At 43.9% G+C, this 19323-nt stretch overlaps 1 long non-coding RNA gene across 1 annotated transcript in view; it reads left to right on the forward strand.

Moving 5' to 3' along the window:
* The first annotated feature begins 4251 nt into the window (after nucleotides 1–4251).
* Nucleotides 4252–19323, forward strand: part of LOC133645438 (uncharacterized) — a 45663-nt gene continuing 30591 nt past the window's right edge. Inside the window, exon 1 of the long non-coding RNA XR_009825113.1 lies at nucleotides 4252–4586. This is a non-coding gene — a long non-coding RNA (uncharacterized LOC133645438). The remainder of the gene's footprint in view (nucleotides 4587–19323) is intronic.

Raw genomic sequence — 19323 nt, forward strand, 5'->3', positions numbered from 1 at the left:
AGAAACAAGATGTAACCCCATGGGCCAATCACAAACAAGATGTAACCCCATGGGCCAAACAGAAACAAGATGTAACCCCATGGGCCAATCAGAAACAAGATGTAACCCCATGGGCTAATCAGAAACAAGATGTAACCCAATGGGCCAATCAGAAACAAGATGTAACCCCATGGGCCAATCAGAAAACAAGATGTAACCCCATGGTCCAATCAGAAACAAGATGTAACCCCATGGGCCAATCAGAAACAAGATGTAACCACATGGGCCAATCAGAAACAAGATGTAACCCCATGGGCTAATCAGAAACAAGATGTAACCCCATGGGCCAATCACAAACCAGATGTAACCCCATGGGCTAATCAGAAACAAGATGTAACCCCATGGGCCAATCAGAAACAAGATGTAACCCCATGGGCCAATCAGAAACAAGATGTAACCACATGGGCCAATCAGAAACAAGATGTAACCCCATGGGCCAATCAGAAACAAGATGTAACCCCATGGGCCAATCAGAAACAAGATGTAACCCCATGGGCTAATCAGAAACAAGATGTAACCCCATGGGCTAATCAGAAACAAGATGTAACCCAATGGGCCAATCAGAAACAAGATGTAACCCCATGGGCCAATCAGAAAACAAGATGTAACCCCATGGTCCAATCAGAAACAAGATGTAACCCCATGGGCCAATCAGAAACAAGATGTAACCACATGGGCCAATCAGAAACTAGATGTAACCCCATGGGCTAATCAGAAACAAGATGTAACCCCATGGGCCAATCACAAACCAGATGTAACCCCATGGGCTAATCAGAAACAAGATGTAACCCCATGGGCCAATCAGAAACAAGATGTAACCCCATGGGCCAATCAGAAACAAGATGTAACCACATGGGCCAATCAGAAACAAGATGTAACCCCATGGGCCAATCAGAAACAAGATGTAACCCCATGGGCCAATCAGAAACAAGATGTAACCCCATGGGCTAATCAGAAACAAGATGTAACCCCATGGGCTAATCAGAAACAAGATGTAACCCCATGGGCCAATCAGAAACAAGATGTAACCCCATGGGCCAATCAGAAACAAGATGTAACCCAATGGGCTAATCAGAAACAAGATGTAACCCCATGGGCCAATCACAAACAAGATGTAACCCCATGGGCCAAACAGAAACAAGATGTAACCCCATGGGCCAATCAGAAACAAGATGTAACCCCATGGGCTAATCAGAAACAAGATGTAACCCCATGGGCCAATCAGAAACAAGATGTAACCCCATGGGCCAATCAGAAACAAGATGTAACCCAATGGGCTAATCAGAAACAAGATGTAACCTCATGGGCCAATCAGAAACAAGATGTAACCCCATGGGCCAATCAGAAACAAGATGTAACCCCATGGGCCAATCAGAAACAAGCTGTAACCCCATGGGCCAATCAGAAACAAGATGTAACCCCATGGGCCAATCAGAAACAACATGTAACCCCATGGGCCAATCATAAACAAGATGTAACCCCATGGGCCAATCAGAAACAAGATGTAACCCCATGTCCACGCGATGTTGCAGAGTCTTGTCAACCAAGACAGCCCCACAGCATCCAGAACCTTAAGGAACTCCGGGCGGATCTCATCTTGGGCCTTGCCACCGAGGAGCTTTTTAACTACCTCGGCAACCTCAGCCCCAGAATCAGGAGAGCCCACCACAGATACCCCAGGCACTGCTTCCTCATAGGAAGACGTGTTGGTGGGGTTGAGGAAGTCTTCGAAGTATTCCCTCCACCCATCCACAACATCTGCAGTCGAGGTCAGCAGCACACCATCCTCACCATACACGGTGTTGACAGTGCACTGCTTCCCCTTCCTGAGGCGGCGGATGGTGGTCCAGAATTGCTTCGAAGCCGTCCGGAATTAGTTTTCCATGGCTTCCCCGAACTCATCTCATGTCCGAGTTTTTGGCTCCGCGACCACTGAAGCTGCACACCGCTTGACCTGTCGTTACCTGTCCACTGCCTCCTGAGTCCTGTGAGCTAAAAGGACCCGATAGGACTCTTTCTTCAGCTTGACGGCTTCTAGGATTACCGCCACAAAAGGCACCAACCACCTTGCGGCCACAGCTCCAATCAGCCACCTCGACAATAGAGGTACGGAACATGGTCCACTCAGACTCAATGTCCAGCACCTCCCTCGTGACATGTTCAAAGTTCTTCCGGAGGTGGGAATTGAAACTCTCTCTGACAGGAGTCTCTGCCAGACGTTCCCAGCAGACCCTCACAATGCATTTGGGCCTGCCAGCTCTGTCTGGCATACTCCCTCACCAACTCCGCAGCCAACTCACCACCAGGTGGTGATCGGTTGAGAGCTCCGCCCTTCTCTTCACCCGAGTGTCCAAAACATGAGCCTGCAAATCTGATGACACAACTATTAAGTCCATCATGGAACTTTGCTAGCTTATGTAGCCGAGGATCAGACTGCCAAGTGCAATGCCTTCGGCAACCGCCCAGCTCACATTGCAGCCGACCTCTATGGCCCCCCTCATGAGTGGTGAGCCAATTGGAGGGGGGACCCATGTTGCCTCTTCGGGCTGTGCCCGGCCGGGCCCCATGGGGACAGGCCCGGCCACCAGGCGCTCGCCATCGTGCCCCACCTGCGGGCCTGGCTCCAGAGGAGAACCCCGGTGACCCGCGTCCGGGCAGGGGAGATCTGAGTCCTTTGTTCTTCTTTTTCATCGAGGTCTTGGAGCTGCTCTTTGTGTGATCCCTCACCTAGGACCTGTTTGTCTTGGGAGACCCTACCAGGTGACATAGAAGCCCCCGGACATCACAGCGCCTAGGATCATTGGGACACGCAAACTCCTCTACCACCATAAGGTGGCAGCTCAGAGAGGAGCCAAACTTTATTTTGTAAAAAAAATGTAATCAAATTAACGAAACTTTATTTTAATTTTAATTCAATTCATTGGGAAATATATTGTTCCACACATCGTTATTTTAGTGCAAAATAACAAATTGAACATGAATAATCCTGGTACAGGATTTGAACCCAGTAGGACTGTTTACCCGCCCAGCACTAATGCCGACACAAGGGTCAATGAGGGGAATGTTTTGATCAGTGAGAGAGCAGGAAGGGGCTTGTAATAAGTGTGTGGTAGAATATCATATGATGTCATTCATTTACTGACATTTTACGTCAGCAAAATCATGAATTATGGATTATTAATATCTAATGCTTTTCATTACTTTCATGCATTTTCAAACTCACATTTCAGAAAATAAACTTCACATTGTTCACCATTTTAAATGTGCCAATAGACTGAAATGTACACAAACTTGAAGGATTTCATGTATATTTGGGGGATGTTTCATTATTTAAAGGCATGTCTGGCTCACAAAAAAATAAATAATAATAATGAAAAGAAAAGGCTAAAATAAAAGCAAACACTTTATTTAGCAAAAAAAATCAACAAACCCCGTTTCCAAATGAACATATTTCATGTTCAAACTCATAAACTTGATTTTTTTTTTGCAAAAATGATTTGCAAAAAAAAATGTTTATGAGTTTGAACATGAAATATGTTGTCTTTGTAGCATATTCAACTGAATATGGCTTGAAAAGGATTTGCAAATCATTGTATTCCGTTTATATTTACATCTAACACCATTTCCCAACTCATATGGAAACGGGGTTTGTAATAAATGTTGCTGCATTTTTTAAAATACTTTTTTAACCAAACTTTAAAATATTTTGCGTGTTTGTGACGCGCTCCCAGGGAAATATTGATCACTCTCAATTTGATAGTTTGTCGGTCATGTGACTTTCACACCCACACAGGTTGGCAACATAGCCTCCACCACACAACATCGCCTCCACCACACAACATCGCCTCCACCACACAACATAGCCTCCACCACACAACATCGCCTCCACCACACAACATCGCCTCCACCACACAACATCGCCTCCACCACACAACATAGTCTCCACCACACATCGCCTCCACCACACATCGCCTCCACCACACAACATCGCCTCCACCACACAACATCGCCTCCACCACACAACATCGCCTCCACCACACAACATCGCCTCCACCACACAACATCGCCTCCACGCGTGTCCAGCGTCAGCGTGATGCACTTTCACAGCAAACAGGCGATATATGTGGGGGAGTCAGGGGGGGAGGGGGTGTGGTGAGGGCCTTTGTGAGTGGGAGTGGGCTTGTATTTTAGTGAGTGGGAGTGGGCTTGTACTTCTCCTGGACAACAGCTGCTGTGCAGAGAGGAAGAGGAGGAGGAGGAAGAGGCGGAGGCAGTGCGTGTCTTCAGTCCACAGCAGTGTTCCTCGCTGCAGGATCAAATACTTCCTCCCAGCAGAACACACACAAGGGATTCTTTTTTCTTTAAACCGCCGACATTGCTGCTCGTCCTCACCCCGCCTCCCTTTTTTTTTTTACCCTTTGTCCTCCTCCTTTGTCCCCCCCCAGGCCCCCCACCCCCTCGTCCCCCCTCCCCAGCCCCCCCTCAGCCTCCCCTCAGCCCCTGCATCCACCTCAGCGAGAGAAGGCGCCCTTGTCATCCTACAGCCGGTAAGCTAGCTCCACTCCTTCATCCACGCAGGGAGGTGATGGACACGGGCTGGTCCTCCTCTCCTGCATGATGGTGCATCCACGCAGGGAGGTGATGGACACGGGCTGGTCCTCCTCTCCTGCATGATGGTGCATCCACGCAGGGAGGTGATGGACACGGGCTGGTCCTCCTCTCCTGCATGATGCTGCATCCACGCAGGGAGGTGATGGACACGGGCTGGTCCTCCTCTCCTGCATGATGCTGCATCCACGCAGGGAGGTGATGGACACGGGCTGGTCCTCCTCTCCTGCATGATGCTGCATCCACGCAGGGAGGTGATGGACACGGGCTGGTCCTCCTCTCCTGCATGATGGTGCATCCACGCAGGGAGGTGATGGACACGGGCTGGTCCTCCTCTCCTGCATGATGCTGCATCCACGCAGGGAGGTGATGGACACGGGCTGGTCCTCCTCTCCTGCATGATGCTGCATCCACGCAGGGAGGTGATGGACACGGGCTGGTCCTCCTCTCCTGCATGATGCTGCATCCATGTTGTCTTCCCACGCTACGTGGGTGACCTCACCGTGTGGGAAACAAAAGCATTGCTAATGGAGGGAGGAGAGAGGAGGGAGGAGGCATGATTGAATGAGTGGAATTGCGCTTTTAGCTCAGGTGACACGTCTGCGATGACCAGGATGTCCGCTATCGGTTCCTGTTATCGCGGTCACCATGACAACCCGGCTCAGGTGTCCCGCCAAAGACAAGGAGCGCCGTCATGATGGGTCCAGGAAGAAACATCCCCCCCTTCATTTTGACTCCACTGTTGCTAGGACACGCCCTCTCCACGTCATGACGTCTCATTGGCTGGCAGAGATGATGCAAGACTCCCTCACCCAGAATCTGTCCTGAGCACCCATAGAAACATCACCAAGATCATCACATTTATTTGTGTTCCTCTCAGTCTGCCATAGAAACATCACCAAGATCATCACATTTATTTGTGTTCCTCTCAGTCAGCCATAGAAACATCACCAAGATCATCACATTTATTTGTGTTCCTCTCAGTCTGCCATAGAAACATCACCAAGATCATCACATTTATTTGTGTTCCTCTCAGTCAGCCATAGAAACATCACCAAGATCATCACATTTATTGGTGTTCCTCTCAGTCTGCCATAGAAACATCACCAAGATCATCACATTTATTTGTGTTCCTCTCAGTCCGCCATAGAAACATCACCAAGATCATCACATTTATTTGTGTTCCTCTCAGTCTGCCATAGAAACATCACCAAGATCATCACATTTATTTGTGTTCCTCTCAGTCCGCCATAGAAACATCACCAAGATCATCACATTTATTTGTGTTCCTCTCAGTCTGCCATAGAAACATCTCCTGGCCCAGCAAGTAGCACCTTGATCACAAGACATTCTGTTGGGGGAGTTGCATCATCTTCTATTAGCGATCGACTAATTATCGGCACTGATATTTGGCATTTTGATGTGTATCGGTCTTCTTTTATCTGTATCCATTTTTTGGACAGAATCAGCAGATATGATAGCAGTATTTAAAAAATACTTAGTAAACTACAAACCTTGTTTCCATATGAGTTGGGAAATGGTGTTAGATGTAAATATAAACGGAATACAATGATTTGCAAATCATTTTCAAGCCATATTCAGTTGAATATGCTACAAAGACAACATATTTCATGTTCTAACTCATAAACATTTTTTTTGTGCAAATAATCATTAACTTTATAATTTGATGGCAGCAACACGTGACAAAGAAGTTGGGAAAGGTGGCAATAAATACTGATAAAGTTGAGGAATGCTCATCAAACACTTATTTGGAACATCCCACAGGTGTGCAGGCTAATTGGGAACAGGTGGGTGCCATGATTGGGTATAAAAGTAGATTCCATGAAATGCTCAGCCATTCACAAACAAGGATGGGGCGAGGGTCACCACTTTGTCAACAAATGCCTGAGCAAATTGTTGAAAAGTTTAAGAACAACCTTTCTCAAGCAGCTATTGCAAGGAATTGAGGGATTTCACCATCTACGCTCCGTAATATCATCAAAGGGTTGAGAGAATGTGGAGAAATCACTGCACGTAAGCAGCATGGCCGGAAACCAACATTGAATGAGCGTGACCTTCCATCCCTCAGACGGCACTGTATCAAAAAGCGACATCAATCTCTAAAGGATATCACCACATGGGCTCAGGAACACTTCAGAAAACCACTGTCACTAAATACAGTTGGTCGCTACATCTGTAAGTGCAAGTTAAAGCTCTACTATGTAAAGCCAAAGCCATTTATCAACAACACCCAGAAACGCCGCCGGCTTCTCTGGGCCCGAGATCATCTAAGATGGACTCATGCAAAGTGGAAAAGTGTTCTGTGGTCTGACGAGTCCACATTTCAAATTGTTTTTGGAAATATTCGACATCGTGTCATCCAGACCAAAGAGGAAAAGAACCATCCAGACTGTTATAGACGCAAAGTGTAAAAGGCAGCATGTGTGATGGTATGGGGGTGTATTAGTGGCCAAGACATGGGTAACTTACACATCTGTGAAGGCACCACTAATGCTGAAAGGTACATACAGCTTTTGGAACAACATATGTTGCCATCCAAGCGCCGTCTTTTTCATGGACGCCCCTGCTTATTTCAGCAAGACAATGCCAAGCCACATTCAGCACGTGTTACATCAATGTGGCTTCGTAAAAAAAGAGTGCGGGTACTTTCCTGGCCCGCCTGCAGTCCAGACCTGTCTCCCATGGAAAATGTGTGGTGCATTATGAAGCCTAAAATAGCAGAAGGGAGACCCCGGACTGCTGAACAACTGAAGCTGTACATCAAGCAAGAATGGGAAAGAATTCCACTTTCAAAGCTTCAATAATTAGTTTCCTCAGTTCCCAATCATTTACTGAGTGTTGTTAAAAGGAAAGGCCATGTAACACAGTGGTGAACATGCCCTTTCCCAACTACTTTGTCACGTGTTGCAGCTAAGTTCAGGCCTGGCCCTAACCAATCTGGCGCCCTAGGCAAGATTTTAGGTGGCGCCCCCCCACATCGGCAATGAAGTGTATATACTCACAAGAAACCGAATAGCTTTGTCTTTGACCTTTTTTTTACTTAAAGAAAGCAAATTAACATATTATATGAGAATGTTATGTTATGATTATCTTTAACCGAATCACAGCAGTGCTCAAATTAAAAAACAGCATTCCCTCTCATGTGATATTGCTTAATTAACATTAATGATGTGCACTTTAACAACTAGGCTTACAACTATACCTAATATATAAAGGGGTGGAAAAGTGACTATTACCTGCAGGGCAAACATTAGCTAACCAGAAGGCAATAACAATGTCAACAAAAAACACCTGCTTAAAAGATCTAATACAAATGTCCCTGAGGAATGTAAGGTGGGAGTACTGGAATTACCTAACGTTACATTATTATTTTCCATAACAATTTAGCCCCCTCCACAATATTAACCCGACGTTAAAACAGAACTAGCTATTTATTGATTAGCAATTGCCGAATCATGTAACATTAGCTTAATGCTAAAAAGCCAGGTTATTATCACATTCTGTAACAGACAAATAATTTAATGTAGGCTAACGTTACTCGTATACCTGCTACCTTTGTCTTTTTCTCGTTTCTCCTCCTCTTCTTTTCTCTTTTTTTCCCCTGAGCACCTGACAGTTTTGGCCGTTTTGACATTTGTGGTGACGTCCAAAAAGAGTCATGATACGGGAAGGGAGGGGGGGCGTAATGTTGTAACAAATAATATTTCTATTAAATAGGCTTTACTTTGCATTTTAATTAACGTGGGATTATTTTTTGCATTTAGAAATAATAGTACCAACTTTTTTTTTTTCTCCAACATTTGTGGCACTGGCGTGGCGCCCCCTGATGGACGGCGCCCTTAGCATTTGCCTATACAGCCTATGCCACGGGCAGGCCCTGGCTAAGTTAATTATTATTTGCAAAAAAAAAAAAGTTTATGAGTTTGAACATGAAATATGTTGTCTTTGTAGCATATTCAACTGAATATGGCTTGAAAAGGATTTGCAAATCATTGTATTCCGTTTATATTTACATCTAACACCATTTCCCAACTCATATGGAAACGGGGTTTGTAGTATACATAGTAATACTTTGTCAACGTAGTATATATAATAATACTTTGTCAAAGTAGTGTATATAATAATATTTTGTCAAAGTAGTATGTATAATAATATTTTGTCAAAGTAGTATACATAATAATAGTTTTGATGCACACAACCTAGAGACTCCTGCAGTGTTTAGTGATCAACAGGCGGTGAAATATGTGTCAGAAAATACACAAAAATAAACGTATTAGCCTCATTTTGCCAAAATCCTCATGAGCTTTGGAGCAATGATGACTTGATGAAGTGTGATGTCTCCAATGTATTAGAACCACTTCACTATATATCTCCCTGCTTTGATGTTTTGGTTTATTGAATGCTGCTTTTTACTGCAATAGTGATGAGTTTGGATTATTGAGAGTGCGATATAACACATGTATGTATGTATGTATGTATGTATGTATGTATGTATGTATGTATACATGCATGCATGTATGTATGTATGTATGTATGTATGTATGCATGCATGCATGTATGCATGCATGCATGTATGTATGTATGTATGTATGTATGTATGTATGTATGTACGCACGCACGCACGCACGTACGTACGCATGTATGTATGTATGTATGTATGTATGCATGTATGTATGTATGTATGTATGTATGCATGTATGTATACATGCATGCATGCATGCATGTATGTATGTATGTATGTATGTATGTATGTATGTATGTATGTATGCATGCATGCATGCATGCATGCATGTATGTATGTATGTATGTATGTATGTATGTATGTATGTATGCATGTATGTATGTATGTATGCTTGCTTACCTGGCACAAGGAACTCTTCTTATTGGCCCTTCCCTTGCCATACTTTGGGGTTGGGGCTGGGGGGTTAGGTTTGGTTGATATCAGCACTTCAGTCATCAACAATTGTATCATCTGAGAAATGGACATTGAAACAGAGTAGGTGTGACTTGGTAGGATATGTACAGCGAGCAGAGAACATAGTGAGTTCAGAAAGCATAAGAACAAGTATATACATTTGATTATTTACAATCCGGGGAGGTGGGATGTGGTGGGGGGAGGGTGTTGGGGTTGAGGTTGTTTTCACAACACTCAGTTTAAGTCTCCATGTTTTCAGGTACCCTGCTATTTGTGACATGTCTGAGGTTAGGGGCTCCTCTACTGTTGACCAGTTTCTGTGTGAATGTAAGAGGGTGAGGTATCTGTACTGCCTTGATGTTGTGGAGGGCAGATCGCTGATGTATAGGTTGAAGAGCAATGGAGCCAGTACTGATCCTTGGGGGACTCCATTTTTGAGGTGCCGTGGGCGGCTGGCCTGTCCATCGCTTGTCTTCAGTATGAAGCTGCAGTTGGAGAGGATTGTGCATATAAACCGTACTAGATGGCAGTCTGGAACACTCCAGAGGAGTTTCAAGATAAGGCCCTGGTGCCAGACGGTGTCATAAGCCGCAGCGAGGTCCACCAGAACAACGCCCGCTTTGTGACGTGTTTTGAAGCTGTCTTCGATGTCGTTCGTCAGCTTTACGATTTGGTGGACCGTGCTGTGTCCGCGGCGGAGTCATGCTTGTTGGTCAGGTAGTTGGGGGGTCTCTGGTGGGGTCCAGGCGGGCCAGGAGGAGTCGCTCCAGGACCTTGAATGAGACGCAGAGAAGTGAGATTGGTAGTTCTTGGGGTTGTCCGTTGGTTTGTTGGGTTTTGGTAAGGCAATGATTGTTGCCCTTCGCCAGATCTTGGGTATTGCTAGCCTGTTGAGGCAGGAAGTATAAAACTCCTTGAGCCAGTTCTGACTTTTTTGGCCACAGTGTAGCAAGAAGTGATGTGAAGTGATTTATATTTATATAGCACTTTTCTCTAGTGACTCAAAGCGCTTTTACATAGAGAATTCTGGTGGGATGTTGTCTGGCCCCTGGCCTTTCCTGCTCTTCAGTTGTCCGATGGCAGTGGAGAGCTCTTCAGATGTGAAGGGTGTCGACATGGGGCCGTCTGCTCCTGGGTCTTGCCAGAGGTTTTTGTGGTTTCTTGCTTGACGGAAGGAGCTCTTGCTTGACGAAAGGAGTGTGGTCTTTTACAGTGTCCGTGAATCGGCCATTTGCAAGAAGTTGTTCAGCAATTGAATTGGCTGATACAGGACATTGTGTTGGTCTGGAGCTTCTGCCTGTGAGGCCATTGAAGGTCTTCCAGGTCATTCTGCTAGTGGGTGAAGTCGAGGCCTTGGAATGTTTTCTCCCATCCATCCCCATGCTTTTGAGGCTGCCTCTTCGCCGGGTTCAGCATGCAGTCATTCATCGTAGTGTGTGTAACAATCCCCGTCCCAGTTTGGGTATATACCCACGGCGGAAGCCACGAGGGATGGCCTTATTTGCTGCCCTGATGGGGCAAGTGTGTTTGTGTATAGTATCTCCAGTAGTGTGTAAGTGTGTTTGTGTATAGTATCTCCAGTACTGTGTAAGTGTGTTTGTGTATAGTATCTTCAGTAGTGTGTAAGTGTGTTTGTGTATAGTATCTCCAGTAATGTGTTTGTGTATAGTATCTCCAGTAGTGTGTAAGTGTGTTTGTGTATAGTATCTCCAGTAGTGTGTAAGTGTGTTTGTGTATAGTATCTCCAGTAGTGTGTTTGTGTATAGTATCTCCAGTAGTGTGTAAGTGTGTTTGTGTATAGTATCTCCAGTAGTGTGTAAGTGTGTTTGTGTATAGTATCTCCAGTAGTGTGTAAGTGTGTTTGTGTATAGTATCTCCAGTAGTGTGTTTGTGTATAGTATCTCCAGTAGTGTGTAAGTGTGTTTGTGTATAGTATCTCCAGTACTGTGTAAGTGTGTTTGTGTATAGTATCTTCAGTAGTGTGTAAGTGTGTTTGTGTATAGTATCTCCAGTAGTGTGTAAGTGTGTTTGTGTATAGTATCTCCAGTAGTGTGTAAGTGTGTTTGTGTATAGTATCTCCAGTAGTGTGTAAGTGTGTTTGTGTATAGTATCTCCAGTAGTGTGTAAGTGTGTTTGTGTATAGTATCTCCAGTAGTGTGTAAGTGTGTTTGTGTATAGTATCTCCAGTAGTGTGTTTGTGTATAGTATCTCCAGTAGTGTGTTTGTGTATAGTATCTCCAGTAGTGTGTAAGTGTGTTTGTGTATAGTATCTCCAGTAGTGTGTAAGTGTGTTTGTGTATAGTATCTCCAGTAGTGTGTAAGTGTGTTTGTGTATAGTATCTCCAGTACTGTGTAAGTGTGTTTGTGTATAGTATCTTCAGTACTGTGTAAGTGTGTTTGTGTATAGTATCTCCAGTAGTGTGTAAGTGTGTTTGTGTATAGTATCTCCAGTAGTGTGTAAGTGTGTTTGTGTATAGTATCTCCAGTAGTGTGTAAGTGTGTTTGTGTATAGTATCTCCAGTAGTGTGTTTGTGTATAGTATCTCCAGTAGTGTGTTTGTGTATAGTATCTCCAGTAGTGTGTAAGTGTGTTTGTGTATAGTATCTCCAGTAGTGTGTAAGTGTGTTTGTGTATAGTATCTCCAGTAGTGTGTTTGTCTATAGTATCTCCAGTAGTGTGTAAGTGTGTTTGTGTATAGTATCTCCAGTAGTGTGTAAGTGTGTTTGTGTATAGTATCTCCAGTAGTGTGTAAGTGTGTTTGTGTATAGTATCTCCAGTAGTGTGTAAGTGTGTTTGTGTATAGTATCTCCAGTAGTGTGTAAGTGTGTTTGTGTATAGTATCTCCAGTAGTGTGTTTGTGTATAGTATCTCCAGTAGTGTGTTTGTGTATAGTATCTCCAGTAGTGTGTAAGTGTGTTTGTGTATAGTATCTCCAGTAGTGTGTTTGTGTATAGTATCTCCAGTAGTGTGTTTGTGTATAGTATCTCCAGTAGTGTGTTTGTGTATAGTATCTCCAGTAGTGTGTAAGTGTGTTTGTGTATAGTATCTCCAGTAGTGTGTAAGTGTGTTTGTGTATAGTATCTCCAGTAGTGTGTTTGTCTATAGTATCTCCAGTAGTGTGTAAGTGTGTTTGTGTATAGTATCTCCAGTAGTGTGTAAGTGTGTTTGTGTATAGTATCTCCAGTAGTGTGTAAGTGTGTTTGTGTATAGTATCTCCAGTAGTGTGTAAGTGTGTTTGTGTATAGTATCTCCAGTAGTGTGTTTGTGTATAGTATCTCCAGTAGTGTGTTTGTGTATAGTATCTCCAGTAGTGTGTAAGTGTGTTTGTGTATAGTATCTCCAGTAGTGTGTTTGTGTATAGTATCTCCAGTAGTGTGTTTGTGTATAGTATCTCCAGTAGTGTGTTTGTGTATAGTATCTCCAGTAGTGTGTAAGTGTGTTTGTGTATAGTATCTCCAGTAGTGTGTAAGTGTGTTTGTGTATAGTATCTCCAGTAGTGTGTTTGTCTATAGTATCTCCAGTAGTGTGTAAGTGTGTTTGTGTATAGTATCTCCAGTAGTGTGTAAGTGTGTTTGTGTATAGTATCTCCAGTAGTGTGTAAGTGTGTTTGTGTATAGTATCTCCAGTAGTGTGTAAGTGTGTTTGTGTATAGTATCTCCAGTAGTGTGTAAGTGTGTTTGTGTATAGTATCTCCAGTAGTGTGTTTGTGTATAGTATCTCCAGTAGTGTGTTTGTGTATAGTATCTCCAGTAGTGTGTAAGTGTGTTTGTGTATAGTATCTCCAGTAGTGTGTTTGTGTATAGTATCTCCAGTAGTGTGTTTGTGTATAGTATCTCCAGTAGTGGGTAAGTGTGTTTGTGTATAGTATCTCCAGTAGTGTGTAAGTGTGTTTGTGTATAGTATCTCCAGTAGTGTGTAAGTGTGTTTGTGTATAGTATCTCCAGTAGTGTGTAAGTGTGTTTGTGTATAGTATCTCCAGTAGTGTGTAAGTGTGTTTGTGTATAGTATCTCCAGTAGTGTGTTTGTGTATAGTATCTCCAGTAGTGTGTTTGTGTATAGTATCTCCAGTAGTGTGTAAGTGTGTTTGTGTATAGTATCTCCAGTAGTGTGTAAGTGTGTTTGTGTATAGTATCTCCAGTAGTGTGTAAGTGTGTTTGTGTATAGTATCTCCAGTAGTGTGTTTGTGTATAGTATCTCCAGTAGTGTGTTTGTGTATAGTATCTCCAGTAGTGTGTAAGTGTGTTTGTGTATAGTATCTCCAGTAGTGTGTAAGTGTGTTTGTGTATAGTATCTCCAGTAGTGTGTTTGTGTATAGTATCTCCAGTAGTGTGTTTGTGTATAGTATCTCCAGTAGTGTGTAAGTGTGTTTGTGTATAGTATCTCCAGTAGTGTGTTTGTGTATAGTATCTCCAGTAGTGTGTTTGTGTATAGTATCTCCAGTAGTGTGCAAGTGGTGACACCAATGATGGTATTTGGAGAGGTGAAATGGGACTAAGTAGGACATGACTGAAGGCCTAGGTGAGAAATGCACTGCTTATTTAACACAAACTTTAGGCTTAGGTCAGGCTGATAATAAAAATAAGTGCTGTTGAAACCATTGAAACCAGTAACCATCACCATGGTGTAACCAGCCCCATTGAAACCAGTAACCATCACCATGGTGTAACCAGCACCATTGAAACCAGTAACCATCACCACGGTGTAACCAGCACCATTGAAACCAGTAACCATCACCACGGTGTAACCAGCACCATTGAAACCAGTAACCATCACCATGGTGTAACCAGCACCATTGAAACCAGTAACCATCACCACGGTGTAACCAGCACCATTGAAACCAGTAACCATCACCATGGTGTAACCATCACCATGGTGTAACCAGCACCATTGAAACCAGTAACCATCACCACGGTGTAACCAGCACCATTGAAACCAGTAACCATCACCATGGTGTAACCATCACCATGGTGTAACCAGCACCATGGTGTAACCAGCACCATTGAAACCAGTAACCATCACCACGGTGTAACGAGGCCCTGGGGCTGTCAGGAGATGATTTGAGCTCTGATAATAGCTGAAATATTTGTGATGTCATCCAAAGCCACAGGTTGTTGTCCAGGTAACAAGAGGGAGGTCTTTCACCAGGTGTGACAAGTGTTGTTGTCCAGGTAACAAGAGGGAGGTCTTTCACCAGGTGTGACAAGTGTTGTTGTCCAGGTAACAAGAGGAAGGTCTTTCACCAGGTGTGACAAGTGTTGTTGTCCAGGTAACAAGAGGGAGGTCGTATGTGATATCAGATATAAGAACCTTACATGCACGACTGCTTCCTTCTCTGTTTTGAGTATTAAAAGACTAACCTGATCCTCACACTCCTGGTTCCTGCATCTTGGGGTCACAACTACTGCAGCCATGCCAGTTGCCAACATAATCCTCCAGCCCTGAGGAACAGGCATATATAGCAGCCTGATTGGCAGCTGCAAGCAGGTGTGCCAGGCTGCCACTCAGAGACAGGTGAACAGGCATATATAGCAGCCTGATTGGCAGCTGCAAGCAGGTGTGCCAGGCTGCCACTCAGAGACAGGTGAACAGGCATATATAGCAGCCTGATTGGCAGCTGCAAGCAGGTGTGCCAGGCTGCCACTCAGAGACAGGTGAACAGGCATATATAGCAGCCTGATTGGCAGCTGCAAGCAGGTGTGCCAGGCTGCCACTCAGAGACAGGTGAACAGGCATATATAGCAGCCTGATGGGCAGCTGCAAGCAGGTGTGCCAGGCTGCCACTCAGAGACAGGTGAACAGGCATATTTAGCAGCCTGATTGGCAGCTGCAAGCAGGTGTGCCAGGCTGCCGCTCAGAGACAGGTGAACAGGCATATATAGTAGCCTGATTGGCAAGTGCAAGCAGGTGTGCCAGGCTGCCACTCAGGGACAGGTGAACAGGCATATATAGCAGCCTGATTGGCAGCTGCAAGCAGGTGTGCCAGGCTGCCACTCAGAGACAGGTGAACAGGCATATATAGCAATCAATCAATCAATCAATCAATGTTTATTTATATAGCCCTAAATCACAAGTGTCTCAAAGGGTTGTACAAGCCACAACGACATCCTCGGTACAGAGCCCACATTCGGGCAAGGAAAACTCACCCCATTGGGACGTCAATGTGAATGACTATGAGAAACCTTGGAGAGGACCGCATATGTGGGTAACCCCCCCCCCCCCTCCCCCCTCCCCCCCCTCTAGGGGAGACCGAAAGCAATGGATGTCGAGTGGGTCTAACATAATATTGTGAAAGTCCAACACATCAGCGAAAGTCCAGTCTATGGTGGGGCCAGCAGGAATCATCCCGAGTGGAGACGGGTCAGCAGCGTAGAGATGTCCCCATCTGATGAACAGGCTAGCGGTCCAACCCGGGTTGGGAGCAGAGTAGAAAAGAAAAGAAAAGAAACGGCAGATCAACTGGTCTAAAAAGGGGGGTCTATTTAAAGGCTAGAGTATACAAATGAGTTTTAAGATGAGACTTAAATGCTTCTACTGAGGTAGCATCTCTAACTTTTACCGGGAGGGCATTCCAGAGTATTGGAGCCCCAATAAAAAACGCTCTATAGCCCGCAGACTTTTTTTTGGCTCTGGGAATCACTAATAAGCCGGAGTTCTTTGAACGCAGATTTCTTGTCGGGACATATGGTACAATACAATCGGCAAGATAGGCAGGAGCTTGACCGTGTAGTATTTTATACGTAAGTAGGAAAACCTTAAAGTCGCATCTTAAGTGCACAGGAAGCCAGTGCAAGTGAGCCAGTATAGGTATATATATATAGGTATATATGTATATAAAGGTATATACAGTATAGGCGTAATATGATCAAACTTTCTTGTTTTTGTCAAAAGTCTAGCAGCCGCATTTTGTACCATCTGTAATCTTTTAATGCTAGACATAGGGAGACCCGAAAATAATACGTTACAGTAATCAAGACGAGACGTAACGAACGCATGGATAATGATCTCAGCATCGCTTGTGGACAAAATGGAACGAATTTTAGCGATATTACGGAGATGAAAGAAGGCCGTTTTAGTAACACTCTTAATGTGTGACTCAAAGGAGAGAGTTGGGTGGAAGATAATACCCAGATTCTTTACCGAGTCACCTTGTTTAATTGTTTGGTTGTCAAATGTTAAGGTGGTATTATTAAATAGATGTCGGTGTTGAGCAGGACCGATAATCAGCATTTCCGTTTTCTTAGCGTTGAGTTGCAAAAAGTTAGCGGACATCCATTGTTTAATTTCATTAAGACACGCCTCCAGCTGACTACAATCCGGCGTGTTGGTCAGCTTTAGGGGCATGTAGAGTTGAGTGTCATCAGCATAACAGTGAAAGCTAACACCGTATTTGCGTATGATGTCACCTAGCGGCAGCATGTAAATACTAAAGAGTGCAGGGCCAAGAACCGAACCCTGGGGAACTCCGCACGTTACCTTAACATAGTCCGAGGTCACATTGTTATGGGAGACACACTGCATCCTGTCAGTAAGATAAGAGTTAAACCAAGACAAGGCTAAGTCTGACATACCAATACGCGTTTTGATACGCTCTAATAAAATATTATGATCAACAGTATCGAAAGCGGCGCTAAGATCAAGAAGCAGCAACATAGATGACGCATCAGAATCCATTGTTAGCAATAGATCATTAGTCATTTTTGCGAGGGCTGTCTCCGTAGAGTGATTTGCCCTGAAACCGGATTGAAAAGGTTCACAGAGATTGTTAGATGCTAAGTGTTCATTTAGCTGCTGTGCGACAATTTTTTCGAGGATTTTCGAGATAAACGGAAGGTGGGACACCGGCCGGTAGTTTACCAGGAGATCAGGATCGAGGTTAGGTCTTTTGAGCAGAGGATGAATAACCGCTTTTTTGAATGCTAGAGGAACAGTACCAGAGGAAAGTGATAAGTTTATAATATTTAACACTGATGGACCTAATAATACAAAAAGCTCCTTGATAAGTTTCCCAGGAAGTGGGTCAAGTAAACATGTTGTTTGTTTTGTCCCATTTACACATTTTGACAATTCCTCCAATGTTATTTCATCAAAGAGAGAGAAACTATTTTGGAGGGCAGTGTCCGTCGTATATACCGTCGTATTTGTGTTAATAGAACCCAGTTGTAGCTGGGATGCATTGTCTTTAATCTCTTTTCTAATGACTTCAATTTTCTTATTAAAGAAATTCATAAAGTCATCTGCTGAGTGGGTGGAGCTACTGGGAGAAGTCCCTTGTTGGGTTAGCGATGCTACTGTACTAAACAGAAATTTAGGATCATTTTTGTTGAGGTGGATGAGATTTGAGTAATATTTAGCTTTAGCTGAGGTAAGCATGCGTTTATAAGTTATTAAACTATCACTCCATGCTTGATGGAAAACCTCAAGTTTAGTCGCACGCCATTCGCGTTCCAGCTTTCTACATGATAATTTATGAGCTCTAATTTCTTCTGTAAACCATGGGGTACGCCTTTCAGGGGCCCTTTTTAGCTTTAGCGGTGCTACAATATCAATGGTGTCGCGCAGGGCGTCATTAAAGTTGTTAGTGAGGTTATCAATAGAGCCCACATAATTTGGGAATGGTGCCATTACCGAAGGCAGTAGGTCAGTAAGAGTCGTCGTTGTGGCAGCATTAATGTTGCGGCTGCTATAGTAGTTATTATTATTATTATTAGTTTGTTGACAATGAGTCAGAACTTCGAATTTTATAAGGTAATGATCGGACATTACTTTAGTGTACGGGAGTATCGTAACTTTAGAGGTGGTAACACCCCTGACAAGCACCAGATCTATCGTATTACCGTTGCGATGCGTGGGTTCATTTATTATTTGTGTAAGACCACAGCTATCAATTATAGTCTGGAGCGCCACGCATGGAGGGTCCGATGGGGTATTCATATGGATATTAAAGTCCCCCATTATGATTATATTGTCGGCGTGCATCACTAGATCAGCAACAAACTCTGAGAATTCACTAATGAAGTCCGAATAGGGCCCAGGGGGGCGGTAGATAACAGCCAGGTGGAGAGGCAGCGGTGTGACAAACCTCAAAGTGAGCACCTCAAACAAGTTATATTTATTATTTAGGTTAGGTGTAAGATTATAGTTTTCATTGTATATTAGTGCGACACCCCCTCCCCTTTTAAGAGGTCGGGCAACATGTGTATTGGTATAGTTAGGAGGAGATGCCTCATTTAGCGCAAAAAAATCGTCTGGTTTGAGCCAGGTCTCGGCGAGACCAACGACGTCAAGTTTGTTGTCTCTAATGACTTCATTAACTAATAGCGTTTTGGAAGATAATGATCTTATGTTTAAAAAGCCCATATTATAGGTAGTGGGCTGTTTTGAGGATTGTTTGTTGATTATCCGAAGTAGCAATATTAATAATGTTGCGTTTATTATGCGTATTGCACTTTAAATAGTTTCGACCATATCTAGGAATTGATACGACGGGGATATTCAGATTGTTTGCTTGATGTTGCGATAAACTGAACGCATCATAGTTAGCTACCTCAGTACAATGTATGTCTGCCTCTGACACGGTCACAAAAGAAAAAACATTATGTGAGTTGGGTTTTATTCTAAGAGAATTGCTATGTGTGCAGGGATTATCCAGCCTGACGCCGGCTAGTTCTAGTTTAAATGGCTTCTTACCCGGAGACTCCACGCTTCTTTGGTTAGCTTTTCTCTTTGTTGTTAGCCCCGCT

This window comes from Entelurus aequoreus, unplaced genomic scaffold (genome assembly GCF_033978785.1).
Source record: "Entelurus aequoreus isolate RoL-2023_Sb unplaced genomic scaffold, RoL_Eaeq_v1.1 HiC_scaffold_81, whole genome shotgun sequence".
Classification (NCBI taxonomy): domain Eukaryota; kingdom Metazoa; phylum Chordata; class Actinopteri; order Syngnathiformes; family Syngnathidae; genus Entelurus; species Entelurus aequoreus.